Raw genomic sequence first — 18064 nt, forward strand, 5'->3', positions numbered from 1 at the left:
TGGTTCAGGGATCAACTTGGGATCCCCTGCTTTTTACTATCTTTGGTAGTACTTTTCTTACTATCTTGTATAGAATCATGTCTTATGATCTTAACAGATATAGAACCTCTCCTAGAGAATATTCTTTCACTTTGTCTTTTCCTCTTTAATCTATCATCTCAACTACTGAACTTAAAATCTTTTTTTCCCTTTTTTCTCTTTTCTTTTATCCTGTTCATGCTCCCTTTCTTTGTCTTTCTTTTTCCTATCTTTACCTATACTGTGACTCCTCTCCTTTTTCCCTTCTTGTTTTTTAGCCTCACCTTTATGCTTATGACTGCTCCCATTAAGATTTCCACGTTGATCTTCAATTTTATGACTATCTTTACTCCTACTGCGACTGGAACAATTGTTTCATCTGTCCCTTGACTGACTTCTACTTCTATGTTTCTCTCGGGAAGAACTCTGATTTCATCCTCTTTCTTTTTCAATGCTGTTTCTATTAGATTTCCTCCTGTTTCTAATCTTCACCCTAGCCCTACTTCTATTTTAATTCTGCAAGAGTAGCTTCTACTTCTGCTATGTCTAGCTTTACTTGTTGGCGATCTACTCCTACTATGGCTCTTTTCTTTTGGGAGAGGATGGAGAAGTGTGCCTACTACCTGAGCTAGAACTAGAGACAATACTGCTACTACTCTTCCTGCTATTGCTACTGGAACTACTACTAGAACTTCCTGGTCTACTCCTTCCTTGTTTCTCTTTATCTTTATGGTCATTTTTTTGGTTCTAAAATGGATGTTGTTTCAATTGGAGTTCTTTTCTTTTCATTAACCACATCACCATCTGCGTCTCTTGCTTCTAGAAGCAATAAACTATTTTGCTCTTTGTGGATCAATTCATTCATCTCTTTTGCAATCCTTCCTGACTGTTGCTTTTCATCTTCAATCTGTTTATCATGTACAGCTTCTGTTCTTTTTATTTTCTCCAAAAAGCTCCTTGTTTTGCCAGATTCGGTGCCATAATTCTTCATCATCAGTGTCAGATGACTCAGAGCCTCTGGCACTCTGCTCATCTTTACTGTCTCCTGATCCGTAACCAACCAATCCACCGAGTGCAGTGAGGGAACAGAGTGCACTGGACTGTGCCAGCTGCTTTGGAAGAGATTTCTTTGCTTTCCTATGTGTATCTTTGGCTATGTAATAAATTTCTTCATCTGTGACATCCAGAAGAATTTTAGTCAGAAGCATTTTTGTTAGCAATATCATTTGATACTCTTTCCCTACTTGAGTCATCTCTGGTTAATTCTGCTCTTCTTGAGGAACTGGAGATGGACTTCTGGTGACTTTTTCACTGCTCGCAGCCTCGGTGTTTTCAGGATCTTCATCTTCTTCATCACTATCAAATTTATTTCTCTGAGGTAAATGAGGGCCATCATCTTCTTTAGAAACTTCTGTGGCCTTCTTTTCTTTTTTGGACAATTGTGAATGTTGTTGTTCCATCCTACCTTTCTCTAATTTCTTTTGCTTTTCATGTTCCTTTTTTTATGACCTTCACAAATACACGTTGGAAGGTTACTGTGTTTTACTGAACTGATTTGAGGAGGCTTCTGCTGCACAGGAAGAGCAATAGGTGACCGCTGCCAATCCCTGATTGATGACGGCATTTCTCTTCAATTCTGGGAGGTGCTGGAGGTCCTGGAGGTCCTGGTTTCCAATAAAGAGGATGAAATGCACCTTGTGGTGGACCAAAAGCAGCCCCATGCTGATAATCAAAGTGGTTCACTGGGCCCACTGCAAAATTGTCAGGCGGTCTACCAAAGTTCTGATAGTTCTGGTTAAATATATGCCTGTTGTCAGGGGCAAATTTCCCACTGTCCTGACTTGCTGTCTTCGGAAGGAGAAACAATGTCCACTGAGCCTGGTGTTGGTGTCATCCATGGCCGATCTGGAGGTGGGTGTGGGGGTTGCTGATGCATTCCCCATTCTGGTTGCCAACATTCTGTTAAAGCTTGAATCTCCTTGAAAATTCCCATGATTGTTAAACCCAGATTCCATTGTAGATTACCTTGTCTGTTTGGCATATTTCTGGTGGTTGTTCTACTATGCTGTGCTGTCCTGAAGCTTCTCTCTGGGCAATCCAAGCTTGAGCCAGTGCAGCCCAGTCAATTTGGCTTGGATCCTGCTGGTGCTGGAATTACTGCATCCCTTGTTGTTGGTACAAGGGCCACTGCTGCCAAGGCTGTCCTCCTTCATCCCATATCTTTTCTCAGAGGCTCACCTTCTATTTAAAACTTAGGTTGATTCAGACTACAGCTTGAAAGCAGAACAGCAAGAAGAGTTATGCCCTTCTCTATTTCAGGAATGCTGCTGTTGCCACTGCTTTTGCAATACCTCTCCAAGCATTTCAATGCTTCTACTTCTATGAACCTCTTTGTTTTATTCTGTACTTGAAACTGGGCCAAAAAGAAATTGGTTTGAATACTCTGTTATACTTGTCAGAAGTTTAAACCTATTCTTTTCTTTCATGTATCTAGTGGGAATTTTCATCTTGAGTTTTGATCATCTCAGAGATAATTCTGTTGTTTTTCTGCAGTTAATATTTCGAAAAATTGGTGTGTTAATCATATCAAAGGTTTTAGAAGAGGTATGTTAAGCAAGCAAGATGGATAAATAAAATTTCTTCAGTAGTTTTATTGTTCATAGAATTTTTTTGCCAGCTATTTTATTTTGGAAAATCATAAAATAAAACATTTTTTATTGTTGTTCTATTTCTGTAAATCAAAACATTTAAACCTATAGATAAATCCCCTCCATCTACAATTCTGTACTATTCATAGAGAACGTATTATGTTTTAAGAATTCCTTCAATGTTCTAATGTTCAGGGACGTAACAGACTAGCATAGAAGGACAGGTAGATAGATAGGTATGCATATATCTAAAAACACTTCACTAAGACAAACTTAGCAAAAAATAAAAATGCAATCATAGCACAGGGGACACTAAAAGGCACACACCTGTCTTTGTGAGTGAGCAGTAGGTAGAGGAGCATTAGGCACAGTGCCTTCGCAGACATTACTTTTCACTCTTGACAAATGGTCTTGAGTCAAGTGTTCACTTAGATTATGCTATTTCTAGTTGAATTAGAATTCTGGAAGAACTGCCAAGTTTGGGAGGTGTCAAAACTTGGACCCGTCAGAGAGTCTGTTTTAGCCATGGCAGCGAAATCTGCTGCGATTTGCCACTTTGTATTCCCAGGTAGTCATTCAAGGCATTGTCGTTTAGTCTGTTTGGTAAAGAACCACAGGGTTTATAATTGTAAGTCCCTATATTTTAATCACTTCCCAGTATTCTGAACAATTTCTAGGTTATTTCTATTTTTCAGCTGATGCTTTGTTACTCTATTGTGCTTCCGTTGCTCTTAGTATGATAGCACAGGTGATGCCGTATCTAATAGGTGCTTCTGACCGTGCTATGTTATGCAAAGAAGGACTACCTAATTAATGCACAATGAGACATTTTATAAAAGAAATCTAATACTTACTTGAAAACACTTTAGAATAATGTGAAGGTGGATGTGAGGCCAAAACACGATCCCTAGAAACTTTCTATTTTAAGTTTCAAAATTCATTTTCTAAGCAGAAGGCAGACTTTCATAGGGACTCAGCTTCACCTTTACACACAGAATTGGGAAATACTCCTCACCTTTACCAGCCTGACAAGCATAATCTGTTGCCAGGTTCCTGTAACGCAGAAAATTGGTACATGGGACCTAGATGTCAGGAAGGGCCCAAAGAAACCACTTACCCATTCCTGGAATAAGGGCACTCCAGGAAAGCTCGTGAGTGGCTATTTCCAATTCTAACTCCCTTTTCATATAAAAACAATAATGATAGCACTAAATTAAGCCTGCCATGTCCCTATGCTATGCTGCTGAATTGCAATGAACCTGGCTTCAGTGCCTGTGGAGTGATGGCATTCCCCAATCTCATTACTGGAAACTCTGCCTTGTCATTTAACATTTAGTGGAGCGTGGAGTGTTGCAGGTGAAAGTTTCTTTCAGTTTAAATACATGATGGTAACAGTAAGTTGGAGTCCTCTTTATCTGCTGGAGGATGGATATTGACATTCATCCATTTGTGCATGCATTGGATAAATATTTAAGTACTTGCTGTTTATCAATCAAATACTTGCCATTTGCTAAGGGTGCCAAAAAAAAAAGTATTCATGATCTTGAAAGTAGAGATGCCTAAACAGAAATTTTCAGCTGCCTTGTGAGTTTCCCTTAGTTCCACTTCTTAAGAAGCAACGATTATAATAGACACTACTTTTGATCACTTGCTTTCCAGGCACCATCCTAAGTACTTTACAAAATTGGTTTCTTGATTTCATTATTAGCTCCCCCCAGTCCATAATTTTACAGATTTAGAAACAGAATCTAAAAGCTCATATTTTCAAAATAGAATAGCCAGTTTATAAAGTATAATACAATTAGTAAGAAAAATGATAGAGCACCTCAATTCAGGTTTGTTTTACTCCAAACTTGCCTGTTTTAATTTCAGACTATACTGTATTCAAACACTACATCAAACCTGAAGTTGTTTCATCTTCAAATCAGAGCAGAAATCAAAGAAAATAGGACTAGAGCCAATGGAGACACCATCTACATCAGAAGCATCAGGAAATGCATTAGAGATATGTTATTCACCCCTGATTCCTTACAAGTAAGCATGTATTCAAGTCCTGAAAATTTTTCTTTGTACATTTTCCAAGTATGTTTCTTCCTATGTGTTCATGTTATTGCTTTCCTCTCAACATCTTCCTGACATTTTTCTGCTTAAAGTTTTATAGCATTAAATCTGTTGAATTATCACATAAAATCAATGTAATATACGCATTTGACCAAGTCACCCTCATATGGATAACATTCTGATGATTTTCCATCATCTGATCCAATGCCTTATATATGTCATGGGATTTAGCCCTTATACCTGTTCCTGCCATGCTTTTGGTCTCCTGAAATATCCAATGGTACAAAGACACACATATTTTTTAATTATTTAAAAAAAAGTTTGGTACCAGGGATCAAACTCAGGACCCTGCCCTTGCGAGGCAGGCGGTAGAATCACTGAGCTAAATCCCCAGCCCAAAGACACACATATTTCATGGCATACACCATTCTCCTTCATATATTTTTGTTCTATACATATGCTTTATTTCTTCCTCTTTGGATTTGAAGATTATCTCTATATTTCTTTTTTTTTTTGGTCCTGGGGATCGAATTCGGGTCCTTGCTCTTGGGAGGCAGGCCACCGAACCACTGAGCTAAATCCCCGGCCCTATCTCTATATTTCGGATACACCAAGCACACTCCTTTAGCTTATCATTTGCTTAGTTGTTATAACTTGGAGCTGTATTGTTTCCCAAAGACGTATGTGTTGAAGGCTTGGACCCCAGATAATGGTATAATTGGGAAGTGAGAGAAACTTTAGAAGGTGGGACCTAGTTGGAGGAAGTTTATCACATCACAGAGGGCATGCCTAGAAGTGTGTTTTACTCCTACCTCCTCTTCCCACCTTCTGTTCAGTGTGAGGTGAACCACTTTTCTCCACCACATCCTATCTGACGTGATATTCTACTTTACCATGTACCTGGAACAGTGAAGTGATTGAAATCTCTGAAAATGCCAAATAAATCTGTTATGGTTTCAAGCTAAAATGTCTTACAAGTCTCATATGTTCAAATTGGGTGACTAGATCATGGGGGTGCTATACTTTTCAGTGGATTAATCCACTATTTAGTGCATAACTGAATGTGTTATTAGGGGTGGGATTTGGCTGGATCTGGATCACTGGGCCATTACTTGGAAGGATGTATTCTTGCCCACAGCTCCTCCCTTCTTTTTCTCACTGCTTCCTGATTGATCAGCTTTCCTCCACCATGCCTTCCCATTCTGCCTTATAGCCAGTGAACCACATGTAGACTGAGTCCACTTACACTGTGAGCCACCAACCTGGCTTCATTTATGTTGTGGGTGCTGGTATTTTGCCTCAGTTATGGGAAAAGGGCTAATGCAAAAATCTTACCTTAAATTGATTTTGTGTTTATATTTTTTTCCTGACAAACTATACAATTTTAGTATAGGGCCCTGTGTTTCACAAATGTGATCCTTCAATTCATAGTCAAGGGCATAACAATGCATTTTTAGTAAATCAAATTAAAGCAAAATGACAGCAAAACATAGAAACCAACCACCACTACCACACCAAAACAAAACCTCAAACGGAGATAATCTTAGTTTTTCTGGAAGAACAACCAAGAGAACAACTTAGAAGAAAAACTGATGAGAAATCAAAAACCTAAGAACTTTTCCCAAGCTTTCCACATTATTGAGCTTATTTTCTCCATAACCTCAGACTAATCACATATGGTTTGGTTCAGGCCTCAATTTTATAATTGATTAAATGATTGTATTGCATCATCCATGGATTCACTCAAGGAATAAAATCCTATGGTTATCACAATAACTACATTGAACACCGGAAATAATGTTTCACTTGCCATATTCCTTTGAGAGGCCACATATTTGAATTGAGAAGATTTGTGCTACCATAAAAGCAAAACCTAGCAAAAGTTCTGTATTGTAGGTAGAAACATCCCCTTGTCATAAAGATCTACTATAAAATCACATGCCATTAGCTAGCAGAAAATGTAGATGCAAATTTGCAACATATAACTACTAACATGGGGACAGTATCATAGCCTCTGCATTTTAACATCTTCTTTAATCTATGAGTGAAGTTGCCAGAAAATTCTATACCCTATCTTGATTTCCAAGGAGCTTATTGAAACCGCATGAGGCTAAAAATATAAGGGACAGCATCCTTTGCTTCAAGAAGCACTGTTTCATAAACAATACAAAGGTCAGCTTGAGAAATACTGCTGACAATGACTCTACTTCACATGAAAATCTCTCTCAATAGGGTGGCTGGGCCAATGTATACTGAGACTGGATAAAATGCTCATCTCTTTAGCTGTAACATTCTCAAATTACTGGTTTTGAAAAGCTGTCCCAGCACATGATTTGTAAATAGTACTTTATGTCAACTTTACCTACTAAGGCTAAAATTGTGATTCTACAATTGGGGGAATCTCATGGATGGCTTGAACAAAGCAAAACAAAAATTCACTGTGAATTTTTATACTATTAAAGATATAAGATTGTGAGTAATGGGAAATTTGGTCACAGTCAGCTGGTTACTGAAGCTAGAATCTTTTGACATTGTTAAGAATCAATTAAGCACTGTTCTGTTGTCGTGGTCTCTTGGCAATTTATCCTGGGTACATTCATAGCCTCTTTGTAGGTGAAATACAAATGGGACTGATTTAGATCAAGGACAGCTTTAAAACTAATGAGTGGATCCCAGAGACAGGCTAATGAAAAGCTTTACAAGACATTTGCTCAACTCTCTTCTCTGCATGCGCCCAACTTTAAAGCATTTATCAGTTTCCACCAACCTTCTTAAGAACAAAGAGACAATACTGAGGATCCTATTTATTAAAGACCCAATAAAAATCAGAAGAAATTATATAAGCATAACTAAAAGTCCATAATTTATAGCACCATGTCTTAAATTTGTCTTCAGAAAAAGAGACAGTTGGTTTTACCATGAGAAATTATAAAAGTCATAATTAAAAAAAAAACATTGTTGAGGGATTTGTTAAAAGCAGATCATGGGTCTCAGCTTTTAGTGAATTTATTTTAAACCTCCTGAAGCAGACAAATTTTTACATTCTAATGAGTGAACTAAAAACATATATTTCAAAGCAAATAGTACTCATAAATTACATTTATGACACATGAGGTTGCTGACTGCTGGGCAGGGAGCACAGAGTAATGGTGCTAATATGCACTCTAGCTTGATTTTCTCGGTTCCCAACATGCTGTAATTCCACACTACAAATCTTTAAATGGCAGTTATATTTTAATTAATGTGATTATGTGCTGCCATTAGCAAACCCTCCCCCAGCACATTTCTCCTGCCAGGCCCATGAATGCCAGTAAACCATTAACATAAAAGGGCTGTTTGCTTATTAAATTCATCCACACAAATAGGCAAGGGTTGCAATTGTTGATTTGCCACTGAAAGAGCAGAATGAGAAGGAGTTGCTCAGTGGCTGCCAGTTGCAATTATCTGGTGTAATTAAGTCTAATTTATAAACCCCCCATCAAATGAGAAAGTAACAATTTTTGTTAATTAACAAGAGCATTTGTAAAGCTCGTTAACTCCATCATTCACAGCCCTCCTGGAAAAATGGGAGCATATGGCTGTTAGGACGGGCCATGTTGCTTATGTGTATTTGTGCATTAATCTATTTGGAAGGCCTAATGATTGAAATGGGAGCTAGAAATGGATGTTATATTACTGAGCAAAGAAGATCTACTGTTTTCATTTACCTTTACAGCAATGTGAGTGCTCTGTCATTATCTTCTGCATACGGTTTCATTATTCTGATACAGCGCTCCACATAGCCTCATGCCATCATGCCCATAAGCCTGCAGGGTACAAGAGCACTTATCTTTCCTGATGACTGTTGAATCATTTAAAACAAGTTATTAGTGAAACAATTAAAATGATATTGGTTCACAATTGTATTTATAGCTGGCAGGCATAATGGAACATTCTGAATAGCAGTTGGGGGTTCTCAGAATGGATGGAAAATGCTGTTAATCAGAGACGAGAGAAACCTCTAAAGAAAACCTAAATTGCAAGAGCATGTTAATTGTATTGGAGCATTTCATTTAATTGAGAACAAAGGGAAGGTAAAAATCATATTATCAATGTTTTATGAACATGAAGAAATAGGAAAATTACTATGTCATTTGTCACATATCTTCTTTAGAAGTGAAAATTAAAAAGGCAGTATTTAACTTTAACCAGAGCAGACCAGATACATCATGCTGTTACACATTTTCAATTTCAAAGGGAACAACAAAATAAAACATAACAAATACATTAATTAACTAATAAACAAAGAATGGCATTGGGCAGAATACCCAGCACACAGGAGAAGATTCCATTCAGAGTTAGAAAATGTCTGTATAGGCAATGAAGATTGTCTGTATTCAGTTCCATTCACAGTTGTTAAGAAATTAGTATAATCTGGTTATCTATTAGGAGTTCATGCTATATTATTCATGTCTTTGGAATTAGATGTTACTGGAATCTAGAAGACATGATTGGCAGTATATAGTAGATGAACAGCAAATATCTTTCCCATTAGGCAGTTCATGTTAAATGTGCCTTAGCTTCTATTATACTTGGGATGCATCAGTCACACTACACTGTATGAGAGCAGCTTTTTTATAAGCACTTGGAGGAAGAAGAACTGGGTGACTAGAGTTATGGCAGGCAATGGTGAAAGGAAGACCGATTGGAAGAAATGAAGCTCACATTTTATTTTTTCTCTAATAAACCTTCTCATGTGTGAACTCAGATTTCTTCATTGAAAGACGAGATCATTTTATTGATCATCAAGACCAGATAAAGTCAGTTCATTCTGAGGTTATGTTCAAAGCTAGACCTAAATACAAGTTGTGTTATTGCTATCGACAACTCAAAAACTTTGATTGGTTGTAATAATACAGAAATTCCAAATAGCTAAGAACATTAGCTATCAACCCAAACATCATGCTTCTAAAATGGTAATTGTTTGCTGAAATGGACAGAGACAGATAAGGAACAAGAACAAATCTCTCTGTGAAAGAAAAATCTAAAGTAGAAATTAAAACAGTGAGGTGAAGTTTCAAATCAGAAAATATTTGACTGACTGAGAAAGCATGAGCCTGCTTAAATTATTGCACCATAACTATCATAGATACTTTGTTACACATTAACCTTAAATATCCTTATTAGCATGAATGTGGGTCTTAAATAGATTATGATAGCAATAGCTAGTGCTTATTCAGTTCATTCTGCATACCACTATTGATTTAGATTCATAAATTTGTAAAACCACATAACGCTCTTCAAAACAACTTAGGAATGATGATTACTCTAATTTTATAGATTAAGAAATTTGGATTAAAAAACTCTGTAGCTTGTTTAATGACAAAAGGTTAGTCACTGGGAATATATCTGTCAACTGCTTAGAGAGATGTTCATAATTCATTAAACTGATTATATGAACTTATACATTGACCCTACTCATATCTTCCTCCTTTGAGAAATATTAACAAGGGATTTGTAGTAGTAATTTTCCCACATTTTTTCCAGTTTGTAAGTTACAAGCTCACAGATATAATACAGTTATATAAACAAACACTAATTTTAGTGTTAGTATGCCAAATAAATAATTGTGGTTTTTTGGCTGCAGTTTTCTGATTGCCCAACTTTAAGATGAAGTAAGTGGCTAGTAGGGGAGAGAAAGAACAAGTGGAAAAACAAAAGATAGAATTACCTGTTCCTCAATCTTTTTCTCATTCAACTTTCTCCTATTCCCTCCAGACACCCGCAAGAGTAGCCAGTGCTCTCAGCCTACGGTACCATTCTATTTTATAAGGAGAATTGTAAAATATGACAGACTATAGCTACCACCTGACCACTCTGCCACTCAATTCGAATTGTTGTAGGTTTTTATTACTGAAATTATGCCTTAAACATTATCTACACATTTGATTGTATAATAGAGTACATTAGTGATTGTTTTTTTAATTTTTTAAGGGAAAAGAAAAAATGAGAAAATGAAAAAATGGAAGCAAAGTTTTTGGAATGATTATTTTTTCTTCGCATTTTAAAATTGTGATTCACTCTGTCGCATATCAGACCCTGATAGTATAGGAAATTAAGAATCTGCTATTTGGTGTCTATTTTTCTCTTAAAACATATGAACAGAGCTTGGCTTGGTGGTGCACACCTGTAATCCTAGCACTTGGGAGGCTAGGCAGGAGAATTACAGTGAGTTCGAGGCCAGGCTAGACTACCTAATAAGTTCAGAGTTAGCCTGAACTACAAGGGGAGACCCTGTGTCCACCCCCAAAAAAAGAAAACATCTATTATTTGTTTAGTTAAATTTCAGTCAAACATCAATGAATTTATGATTTTATACATTATTTATATGTAAAATTATTTAATCTACTTTATATAATATGTGATAATAAAATAAACCTTAAAGGTTCTCTTCACTGGATCTATATATGAAAACAATACCAGCTATGAATAATTATAGACAGTCTATTCATCTTATATGTCTATCTTATTTAGAACTAAATAGCAGGGCCAACTATTTGATGAAGAGAGACAAAATAGAAATATATCTGAATTTCTTATCCATGCATACCATTCCATTCTGTTTAAGATTTTCTTTTCTCTTTAATTGTATGTAATTTAAGTAAGACAGAATGAATATAGTATCAAAAGTAATGTCCCCATCATCCACCCAGACACACCCGGAAGTGTGCTTTACTAATCTACAAAAACTAACACCAAAATAAATAAATGCTCTTGGTAAAAGTTACACTTCTTAAGATCAACAAGCAAAATATGATGAATTTGCAATTGCCCTGTCACATCTTTCCAGCCAGCAGCGCTGTGCTTGTTTGGATCTAAAGTCTGTTTACTATGCTCTCATTCAGCGCTGTGTGCCAGGAAAGAGCTCTTGCCCATAGCTACAACCATAACAATTTATCTATTATTTACTTCTAGTCTTGTCATTCTCATAGCTACAGAAGCCAGAACAGAGAGAGAGAGAGAGAGAGAGAGAGAGAGAGAGAGAGAGAGAGAGAGAGAGAGAGAGGAGAGAGAGAGAGAGAGATAATTTTTGTTTTTTCCTAGTTCAGAATTATTGAACAAGGAGAAGAGAGAGAAAAAGATGACAATTTTACTCACTGATAAAATTTATTTTGGCCTTGATCCTCCTCATTTAGAGCAAAAAAGAAGCATGAATGGGAGGAAGCCGAAATAAAGCTGAATGTGTGACCAGAACTGCAGTACTTCATTACTTTTCCCAAATCTCAGCATTCTTCAATATTTCTCTGTTTTCTCTATGCAAAAACAAACAAACAAACAAAAAGGCAGGGGTAAATGGGGAAAATCAGAATTGTTTTTTTATTATACCAGTATGAGTTCTTTCCTAATTGATGGATCCAGTACAACTGATAATTCTTTTTTTCAGTCCTGTGAAATTAATATCAGGATCTAGGTGTATTTTGAGAGTAGTCTTTAAGATTTTTTGGCACATTCACACGAGACAAGAACCTTTGATTACCAAGTGGAGCTGTTGTTTTGGAAAAAATTCCTGGATGCTATTGTTTGACTAACTTCTGCATTAGTTTCTAGTTGCATTTATTTTAATTACATTATGATTCTATTTTGTAATCTTTGATCATCACCTAAGCTGCTATGCACTCCAGTTATGCCCCGACCCGTTTTCTCTCCCAATCTACATTGCTACCTTTTGCTTCTGGTTTTCTTGCACTCAGATCTTCTTAAGGAATATTTTACAATGCACTTTTATCACCATCTTTAACTACTTATTTGTAGGATTTAATGGTACGAAATAACCGCCCATTCTCTCACTTCTCAACTGCCATCTTATTTGAGGTACCAGCTTTCACATGGCCTCCACGCATAGCTGTTGTCTTTCATTTCCTGGGAACTGTAACATAGATAAGGATTTCCACAACCCTTCTCCAGTGTTTTCTTTGCAAGTAGTCCATGCAGTGGCCCACATTTATGGTTTTTAATTCCTAATCCTCCTGATAACTTCCCATCTCAATCCTACTCCCAGTTAAATATCCAATCCTGTGCCAATATTCCATGTGTCAGCTACACATACCATAAAATCAAATTGCTTGGGATATAATTCATTCCACAGTCCCAAACTACTTAATTCCTCTAAATTTTTCACTGTCTTTCTTACCTGGTACTTTGCATGACCTTAATTGCCCTTTGATTTTACCTATGTCTTTTTCCACACAACATGCTCCACTTAGTAGCACACTCTCACGCTCAGATCTCTGCCAAGTTTAGACTGCATTGCTTGGGATTCCAGGTATTATACAGCCTCTGAATTTTTCAAAATCTACGAAAGGGTATATAACTAAACAGAGTTTATCCTTAACCACCATGAAGGCATACCACACCATCATTGTTTTTGGTCCCAACATGTGTTTGAATTTTTCCTTGCCCAAGTTGGTCTTATAAACCATCCATTCATTTATTTCAGACTTGGCAGCATATTTTTAGCTGTGCCCCCCGTAAAGCACTATTCCAAACCAAGTGCCCAGTTGTCCTTTTCATTTTTACATAGCTATAAGTGAATTTTCAGGGGAAAATACTACAACCTCCAATAGTTCTACTCCTACCAACTCACATTTTAAAATTTCCTGCCCAATATTTTAACTCTATTTAATACTTAACTGCATTAGCGTAGTACAAGAGCTTTTTGGTGAGAAAATGGAGGAACTCCAATACCGGGCTGACAATATCATCTCTGCCTTACAAGTACTAAAAGGAGGCTAACCCACTTCTGGTGTTAACTGAGCCTCCCTGCTTTCCCACTCTTCAGTTTTCAGCAGGCCTATGGATATTTCATTGTACTTCTGTAGCTTTTGTTTCCTGTTTGTTCTATGCACACAACCCTGTCAAAGCGATCCTCCTGAAACACCACTTACTCTGTCATGATTCTTCTAAAATCCTCTGCAACAGTCCCTACTTCCCTTAGACAGAGGTCTAAATATATTCCAATTTGTCTTTCAAGACTCTAAATTGTTAAATGATTCTAGATGCCTTATCTCGTAATACACTGGCCTTTGCACATAGTTCCTTTCGCTTTACAACCTTTGCATGTGCTAAATCATTTACCTACAACGACCCCTATCAATCACCCACCCCTTCACCCTGTTACCCAGCTGGACCACTTTTCTGTGATCCGTGACACTTTCGTACTTACCTTGGGTTTCATCTGATCTTTCAGTTGTCATAGTCAAGTACTTCCTCTAAGAAGATATATTTGAACCTCCAAATTTAGGTTAGGTTACAGACTCCCATAATATCCAACATTGATGCTAACATAGCCTTTGTCAGAATATTTTAATGATCTGTTTATTTCTTTGTGTTTCCCACTAGGTACTAAGCACTATAAGGACAAAAAAATCCATCTTCTTCACGGATTCTTTTTGGAGTTCAAGCACAAGAATCGCAGCATAAAATTTTTATGAACTGAACAGCATGAGTCTATGTATTTCAACTAGTCATAGATCTAAGAGCATGTGGAGATTAGAGATGGGGGTTAGGAAGGATTCATAGGAGCATATGATTTATTTTGCAAAGAAAATCAGGTATGATGTGTGATGTAAGGAAATTAAAATCATTAAACAATCTTCACATTACCCCCTAAAATAACCCTTAAAAACAAAAAGCATTAGAACATAAAGGTAAACGTTATCAAAGTTCCTAATTCTTCAGAAATTACCTGAAGGGCTTCTTCCAGAGAAAAGAATAAGAGAGCATTTGTGTCCACAATGTTATCCTGAAAAGTTTTGAAGAGAGAGCTCTCAGGGTCTTTAGAGGACCAACTGTGCTTCAGGTAAATACAGGATGCATGAGAATTCAGAGGAAGGGAATGGAAATATTTGGAAATATTTTTAACCATCATAAACTAGTCATTCTAACTATTTCATACACTGAGAGATAAGACAGATAATAATTGTGCTCTGGTTTTTTCGACTCCTCCACTGTGTTACTTGACACCATCGGGCTTACATCTATTGGAAAGGACTTGTTCAACTGAACGTCAGTTTTCATCCTGTACAAAACAATTTCCTCATGTTCCTCTCAATTATATAATTTGCTTATCAAGTTTGAACTGTACTAGGCTCAAAGTCAGAGCCAGAGAAGAAAAGGAGAGGACTTCTCTGTGGGTCAATGCACCATCTGTCAAAGGAATCTGTGAATATTGACTGTGTGGTCATAAAATTGTTAGAAGCTAAACAGAGCTATCTTGAACAGAAATATATATTTAGGTGTACAGAGCTGTTAATAGGCACCAAAGCTCTTTTCTTGTTAAGTGTTCAAGTTCTATGGTATTTATTAAAACACAGTAGAATCAAAGTGACAGCAACCCAGAACTCAAGGTTATAGGTTAAGTAAAGCAATTTGAATATGCAAATAATTGTCAGAATACACAGAAAGAAGCAAAATTCATAAGGATTTCTATTATATTATACTGAGAAAAGGTCCTTAAAATTTTAATTTTAAATATTCCCAGATTTGTATCCCTTCATAGTTGTTTTTTATTTAATCTTCCCTTTCCTATATTCTTTTAGTGAACTTAAAATACTTCTATGTAGTCCTTCAGACACATATATTTCTGATCTCAAATTTTCTATCTATTTTTTTGGGGGGAGTTGGGAGTGGAATACAAGGCCTTTATATTGAACTGTTTCCCAAATCTGTTCATTTTGTATTAGACCTTATTTTAAATCATAAATTTCTTGTTTTTAATATTGGTTTTACTTTATAACTTATTTTTATAATTCAGTCTTTATTATTATGTATCACTTGTTGATAGAACCTGAAGGTTAAAGAGTTAACTATTCACAGTATTTTTCAAAATTATTCACTTCAGATAAGGAATCAAAAAATTTTAAATGCTAATTTCTTAATTGCATATCTAATATTTTCATTTACTGCCTTATTTGTGAACTTATATAAAAAAAGAAAAAGTTATTTTAGCTGGTGTGGGAAAGAAAATCTGAAACATTTAATTTAGCAGTAAAGCCCAAGATGGAGGTAATAGTTATATCTATGAAATTATACCATGTGGTTGTCAGCCACAAGAAAACAATGTCACGTCTTTATCCCTAGAAATCCCAAAATAGAACGTTCCTGGTGTCTATATTTTAAGTAAAGTTGATGGGTAAAATCAAAAGAATAAGTATAGGACTTCTTCTAAGTTCAGTTTCTCCTCAAATCATTACCATAAAAGACTCAAACAGCCTGTGCAGCTTTCGATTGGAGACTGACCCTTTGTTCCAAAATGGCTGTTCCCTCCAGTGTACCCTTAAATCCATAGGCCTTCACAGTGTTGCTTACAATCGACACTAGGGCTTTAAATTACTGACTGAGTCATCAGGTCACAGAGACCTCATAAAGAAGTTTCTGTTGTGTATTTAGGTAATTAAAGAGATTTGTAGAAATATGAAAATTACAGTCTGTCATTTGCAGGGACATCTCTTTGTTTTAGTCATTCTGAAGAAATATGCAAGTCGAATAAACAACCTAACACTAAAATATTTCTGAAGCCACAATTCAGGGAAATAATAAAACATAATTGATAGGCTTAGACATCACTAAGGAGATACTGTTTGTTTAGGGTTTTTCACACCACAGTGTTCTATGACTCAAATAATTTACTTTTATTTCTGGCGCTGATAATAAAATCTGTACATTTCTCGTATAAAGTAAAGTTAGGCATTCGAAATATATTTCATGTTTCAAGTAAAAAACAGAGAAGGAAGCTTTTGGTGTTCCTAACCCACTCTGGGTGTCTTATATTTCTCTCTGTTCAAAGTGTGTGCCACAATCATTCACTGCACTAGGCCAGATATGTTGTGTTTAAATACTGTTTGGCAGTGGTAAGAACACAGAGCCAAGCTGAATGACTTCCCAGATCTGAGCAGCCTGTTTGCAGTTCCTAGGCTGATGAGAGCCGACACACATTGCCCCCTAAATCACCCCTACTTTAATATCCCAGGCTCTGCTGTAAGGACAGGGTTGATGTGAGCCTAAATCCATGTCTGCCCCTGCTGGATTTCATTGAGCTGGAAAAAGGAATCTGTAACAGCCACTGGCAATGAGCTTTGCTTATATGGGACGTTCTTTCAGCCACTGCTTTAACTCCAGTGACCTTTTTTCCAACATTTAAGACTATAAGGAACGTGGTGATGAGCGAGTCAAAAAAAAAAAAATGAAGTTTTTAGAATTTTGGTTGGCGAGGCTGTAAGCTGCTTGGACTATGTGAATGCTGCTGAAAAAGTCCAGCTCTGATGATCGAGGCTGACTTCTTTCAGCATAGATTACCCACTTAGTCATACATTTGCTGCTTCAAAAATATTTTTCATCACAGTGTATGCATCTGTTCACATGATTTTTTTCTACCTTCGGAAATTAACACTTCCCTAACGCATTTCACTTCAAGAGTGGCAAAATTCACCTCTTTTAGATGCTTTCATATTGCTAAACACTGAATGCTTACTTTTGGTTAGCTAATTGTTGGTCTGCAGATTTCCAACATTGCTCATTTTACCCACAGAGAAAAAGAAAACCACTACAAGAATCTATCACATACTTAGGAGAATGGCTGGTTTCTTGCTTGTCAGCACTTCAGGAACTGAGACCCAGGGAAAAATTTCACTTCTGACTGAACTCTAGTTCTTGTTTGACTTCTATCCCACTTAGGAGAGGTGAATCTGTGTAATGATCTAGAGCACTGTGGGAGATGGGAAGTTTAAGATAAGAGAAAAAGATGTGTATCACTCCCTTTCACAATACTGGAATTCTCATTCTTCTCAATGATACTAGCAGAAGGTATATAAACATCATTAAAAAATCCTCTATATTCAACTCTTTCAACAAATCATTAGGTAAAACTGAAAATCACTTTTGGGAAGTAGGATAGGTACTTATTTCCACTATTGCTTGTGCCACAAAGTAAAATTAAACACTTCAAAACATATAAAAGCTGTGGGTGCAGTTGTCTCGTAAGATAATATTTCATTTCTCAACTTTCACTTATTATGAAATGAGTTTCGATCATTAGAAAGAATCAAGAGTTCTTTTCTGCCGTAAGAGAGAATGTTTTTTCAACTTTTTGTTTGCTTGTTGGATTGCAACACAGAAATAACCTCTATTGTTTCTTGGTAAAATTTCAAGTCTCTTTTTGTATGATTTTGAAGGAAATAGTGACTTGCTTTCCCATTTTTCTATCTGATGGTTTTATTCATGGGTTTTTGGCTTGCATTTGAAAGGTAAAAATTGAATACATTGGCCCTAATTTATTTAGTATCGATTAGTTAACAAGTTGA

The 18064-nt window shown here is 36.4% G+C and overlaps 1 pseudogene; it reads right to left on the minus strand.

Moving 5' to 3' along the window:
• Positions 1-13960, minus strand: part of LOC104853361 — a 53202-nt pseudogene extending 39242 nt beyond the window's left edge.
• Between the last annotated feature and the right edge of the window lie 4104 nt (positions 13961-18064).

The sequence above is a fragment of the Fukomys damarensis genome, unplaced genomic scaffold (assembly GCF_012274545.1).
Source record: "Fukomys damarensis isolate Sample0158 unplaced genomic scaffold, DMR_v1.0_HiC HiC_scaffold_5, whole genome shotgun sequence".
Classification (NCBI taxonomy): Eukaryota; Metazoa; Chordata; class Mammalia; order Rodentia; family Bathyergidae; genus Fukomys; species Fukomys damarensis.